This window comes from Olea europaea, unplaced genomic scaffold (genome assembly GCF_002742605.1).
Source record: "Olea europaea var. sylvestris unplaced genomic scaffold, O_europaea_v1 scaffold2396, whole genome shotgun sequence".
NCBI lineage: Eukaryota > Viridiplantae > Streptophyta > Magnoliopsida > Lamiales > Oleaceae > Olea > Olea europaea.
In genome coordinates, this window is record NW_019242118.1 from 9,165 (window position 1) to 15,065 (window position 5,901).

Consider the following 5,901-nt stretch of genomic DNA (forward strand, 5'->3'; position numbering starts at 1 on the left):
TCAATGTGTCTCTCAACCTTAATGGTGTCCGCCACACCATATGGTGTGTTTTTATATTTTCTAATTTCCAACATGGGTGGACATGTCCTCCCATGGGGTACCATTTGTTCTAGCACAGGGCACCTTGCAGCAATAATCTACTTTGCTAGACTACCTTCTATTTATCCTCGAATCAATTTGAGATGGAAAAACAATTTAAGAAAGCTTTACAATGGTAGATTTGGATGTATTGAAATTAGTATGTTCATTGATTAATGGAAGCACTAAATTGCGAGTGCTCATATAGGGGCCAAACACCAGAAAGCTTGATTCTAAACTTCGAATATGATTTACCCATATAATAGCTCAAGTAAGAAACTCCTCCACAAGATTCTTTTACAAGTGAACGGTTGTGGTCATTGACTCCTTGACATGTCAATTACATGGTAAAACCTAATTGTAAATTTGAAAACAGAGAGATATATTAATATCAAAATATTTATGTGTCAGCATAATGTGAGAAAAACTAAATAGACTTAATGTTGATTTTTTATTTTTGGGTATCTGCTACGTGCACGTTTTGATAGATAATGAATACTATTTTATCAACTCTAGTAATACACAGTACAACCTGAAGTTATCTTAATGCAACAAAGTCACTCAAATTCAGAAATGATGCCAAAACAATGTATTAATCTTACTAAAAGGTAAAAGAATTATTAAAGTAAGTATATAAAATAAAACTGTATGATTTTAAAGAATTTCATAAATTTGTTTATTGTCCTCCTTGAAAATTTGTGTTTGTATTCGTGCTTCATGGCTGAAATGTTTTTCTTCCTTGTACTATCAAATCTACCTACAGGCATATCTATCGACTTTAATATAGTATGGGGTGCGAAAGGCGCCACCAATGTACTGTGAAAAGGACAAGCTACATAACTCAGATGAAGTTTACCAGCTTTATGAGTGTAATTACATATTCATTCTTTTTAAAGTTGATTGATAACTAGCTCCTTTCGACTCTCTCACCGATGATTTTTCAGTTGTATTGGAATGTTTTCTATTTACATCATTACATCATTTATTTTTATCACTTTAATCAGAGATTGCATGTCTCATATTTGAACTCTGGCCTTGTTTATTTCCTTCAAGAAGGATTCAGATGAGGTAGAATGTTTGGACTTGCTGCTTCTACAAAAGAAGCAGCTTATTTCAATCGTATGATGTACTGCCTAAAGAGCCATTGAGTTCTCTTTTGGCTTTTAAGCTTAGCCATCCAACTCGTGAAGTATCAGTTACTTCCCAAATGACCAAAAGAAAGAAAAAACTGCCGCCAAATGAAACTACTCAGCTTCCTATTTGTGAATTGTGATGTGGGTTGATTCTCTTCTCGTGTTGATTTTTGTCCAGTAGGATTTCTACTTTTGATCATGCCTTCCTTTCATTTGATATTTCAGCCTTCATGGAGAAATGCTTAGCTTCACTAGAAATTGGAGTTTCTGCATTCTAATGCACTCGTCTGGATAGAAGATTGTCAATATTCTTGTCTAGAAGATTAAACTATTTGGAGAGCACATTTATTTGAATTGTGTCTTAAACACATTCCCCTACCCTATGGGCTGGATTTATTTTTTCACGAGAGGTAACACGTGCTCAATTTCTATAAATGGGTGGCGGCGAGTTTCCAATACAGGATCTTTCGTGATACATCTTTACCAACTCCTCTAAAAGCTTTAGTTATTAGAAAAGGGATACATTTTTTTTCATATGAATTATATCTTCATCCTCTCCACCTGCCTCCTGAATTCGTTTTTTGGTAGAATAGGTGACGGCTAGATTTGAAATAATGTTTCTCTGCATTATCAACTAAAATGAATAATAATGTTTTTTCCCTTTGTAAAATTTTGCAGCAAGAAGAAACAAAAATCCCAGGAGATTCAAGATGTATGTGCAGAATTTGTCATTATTTTTACTTGTCAAAAGAAAGAATTTGTCATTATTTTGCCTCTTGCTCATAGGAGAAAATATTATAAAAATGATGTCTCAGTTGTATTATTTGAACAGTTTCATTACAAAGAAATACAAAAACTATTAGGGCATATTTGGTTTGTGTTTCAATTTTCAATTTTGAGTTTTGAGTTCATTTTTCGATTTCTATTTCGAGGGTTTGTTTTAAGATTTCTAAAAACGTGTTTGGTTTGTTATTTTGAAAAATATTTCTCAACACAGAAAATTAGAAAATATGTTTCGTTTGAAATTTTGAAAAATTATTTTATGACATTTTATTTTATGAAATTTGATTATTCAATAAAAATAAAAGAATTTTATATTAATATACCATCATGTAATGTTACATTTTAAAATTGGTGAATCTTATAATATTTTTTCTCTCTACAAAAATAAAAAATAATAATAATAAATTTATTTTAAAATATATGAAATAAGAAAATTTTATTAAATAGTTTTTCAATTTATTTTCTGTGATTTTTATTTGTTTGTTAATATTTAGATTTATTTGTTAGAAATTTATATTTATATATTTGAAAATTTTAATTTTCAAAATTTATTTAAAATAAGTCTTATTTTAACGCTTGTTCTCATTGTTTTGAGTGTTTTTAAAATTTTCACGGAAAACATTCAAAAACATCAAAAATGCGTGTTGAGCTTTATGTTATAAGTGTATCGTTGTTTTCAAAAATGGATTAAAGCATCTCTACAAAAAACCTCTTTAAATATGAAATACACTCTATTTTAAAAAAGTCTACCCTTGAAATCATGTTCCAACAGGCTTCTTAAATTAATATTTTAATTTAAAAAGTGGGTTTAGATCTCTAAATTAATGCAATCAATGTGTTTCATTTTTCAATGTAGAAAAATAACAAAATAATTTGAAAAAAATAGTTAAAATAATAGATAGAAAAAAATAATAAATATTTTTTGGGAGCAATAAAATTAAGCCCCCGTTTGGCTTTCATTATTTCTCATTAAATTAAATTAAATTAAATTTTTCTCTCTCCTATTTTTAACCACATAATTTTCAATAAAATAATATTACACGTAAATAAAAAAACTTAACTTTTCTTTTCTTTTCAACCACTTATTTTTCAAAAAATCACTATTTAAAATATTATAATCTCCAAATAATCGGGCTCAAACGGGGGCTAAATTTTCAATATAAAAACTTGTTGGGATACTTTAAAATTTTAATTCTCTAAATTTATAGATACTCTCCAAATGAAATAATATGTTCTTTAAAAATAAAAAATCTTTTGGAAATGCTCTTATTAGACTAAAAGTGTTTTCAGAGTTTTGCAAAATATTGAAAACGACTTGAAAACAGCAAATCAAACATTAAGAAATATTGAAAACATGTTTGATCAATTATTTATGAAAATACATTTTCGAAAATAAGGTTAAATTTATAACATAAAATTTAAAATGCATTTTTAACGTTTTCAGTGTTTTCGGTGAAATTCTGAAAATACTCAAATCATGGAAAAAAACGTTTAATAATTTTTTTTAAAAATTAAAAATATATATATATAATTCTACCAAATAAATTTTAAAAATTATAAAAAAAATTAAAATTTAAAAAAAAATTGATAAATTCTAAAAAAGAAATTGAAAAAATAAAAAAAAATTTAAATTTAAAAAAAAAGATAATAAAAATTTCTAGAAAAATAAAAATAGTTCTAACTTTTAACAATTATTTACATAAAATTTTTAAAAAATATTTAAATGAACTCAAACAAAAATATTTGAAGTCCATGCGTTAATTTTTATTTTTTATTTTCTAAAAAAATTTAAATTTAAAAAAAAGATAATAAAAATTTCTAGAAAAATAAAAATAGTTCTAACTCTTAACAATTATTTACATAAAATTTTTAAAAAATATTTAAATGAACTCAAACAAAAATATTTGAAGTCCATGCGTTAATTTTTATTTTTTATTTTCTATATTTTGAAATTAATTTATTTTTATTTCTTTAATTTTTTAGTGATAAAAAAATATTATAAGATTCACCAACTTTAAAATGTATATAATACTTGATAATATATTAACTTAAAATTATTTTGTATTTGCTGAATAATCAAATTGGAAATGGAATAACATGTGATAAAAGAATATTTCAAAATTTCAAACTAAATGTGTTTTTTAGTTTTCTATTTTTGAAAATAATTTCTCAAAATGACAAATAAAATGCATTTTTTGATATTTTAAAACAAACCTTCAAAACAAAAAACGCAAAATAAATGTAAAATTCAAAATTGAAAATCAAAACACAAACCAAACGAGCCCTTAACTTTTCATAATCTTCCTGTTTCTCATTAGCCATGTTTAATTGTTTCTACTTAATTTAGTTGGAGTACAATTATAATCCATTATGATCAGTCGAGGCTACAAAATCATAGCTAAGTTACAGCTCCAATGTTTATTCGATATGTAACATTGACCATGACTAAACAATATAATGAAAGAAATATTTCACATTTCTTCACTAATATTGTTAAAAGCCATTAAATGCATATTTGGAGCTAAGCTTGATTCTTAATTAAAGGACTTCTTTTTCTTGCTTTCTAGGTTTCGGAATAGAATTTGGAGTTTGTCGTTTTTTCTTAGTGATTTCGAATAGAACAAATATTCAAATGTAAGAGAATGGATAGGTATTTTGATTTCTAATATATTAGCGATGGTATATTCCTTTTATTTTATTAGAGGGGTTTATCTTGATTGAATACATAAATTTTTTCTCGAGATTTCTGAATTCGAAACAAGAGCGAGTTTTTGATACTAATTAAATTCAATCAATAGGACTGTTAATGGGCAGGACAAACAGTCTAGCTGAGGTAAGTAATGACACACAATCAATAAGAGGCAACAGTCAAGACAGAGCCTCTGACGAAGAGTAGTCGAGCTTTCTCTCTCACGCTTCACGATAAGTCATAGATAGTAGAGTCCGACACGCACTCAATCTAAAGCAAACTTTTATGATCACTAGTTAAAACTATATGTCATATAAAGCCCTCCAATTCTTTTAGATTACAATAATCTTAAGCAAACTTTTGCAATCACAAGTTAAACTATGTCAAATTGTCATAATAAACACTCCAATTCGTTCATAATCTGATCAGCAAAATACTTAAGCCAACCTTATTTCAACATCAACACAGCGTCCCCTACACGACATTTTTCGTCATTGGACTTTGTCTTTTAAAAAAAAAAAACATAGACAACCAATAACGTCCACCCAACTTGACTAATTATTATCTTTTCAAGGCATATTCTAAAAAATACAAACTTGTGGTATTTGGTTGGGACTGGTTGAATATAAATGTGTACTTTTATATTGTAGTTGATCAATTCAAATGACTAGAAATATTTGTCAATTATGAACGTATTCCCACTATGAATAGGCGGTGCCACCAAACCAGACTAAATAATCATCAATTTTGATGACTTTTATTATTGACATTGAGCATGTCGTCCCGTGAAGGCAAAGATAAGTGGGATAGATGACTTCCTAACTAAAATTAAATTTTTCCTACCTGCCACCATTCATGTTTATGCCTGGCCGTGTCAAACAGTTACGAATCTCCAAAGTCTAAACACCCACAAGACCCGTACATTTTTTTTTTTTAGAGATTTCGACCTAACCCATGTAGGAAAATTACCGAAGGGACGACTTCAAGCAAGCACGATAATGAAAAAATTGATCGAGTATGCAAGACAAAGATCTAAAGAGTTAGCCTGATGTGTCTTGCTAGGCGGACAGCGTGCTTCACAAGGGCTTTACAGATCACACAAAATGAGGGGTTGGGTAGGTTAATTTTTGACCATTTTTTATTCAGGTGTGGCCCATCATTCATGAGCTATCTGGCAAGGTTCTGTGAACCCAGCTTCTGTATGGGAGGAAAAACTGT

At 28.1% G+C, this 5,901-nt stretch overlaps 1 long non-coding RNA gene across 1 annotated transcript; it reads left to right on the forward strand.

Moving 5' to 3' along the window:
- The first annotated feature begins 6 nt into the window (after nt 1-6).
- Nucleotides 7-2,078, forward strand: LOC111381923. Its single transcript, XR_002700427.1, has 2 exons — nt 7-1,621; nt 1,890-2,078. It is a non-coding gene; the product is annotated as an uncharacterized LOC111381923 (long non-coding RNA).
- Nucleotides 2,079-5,901: the final 3,823 nt, after the last annotated feature.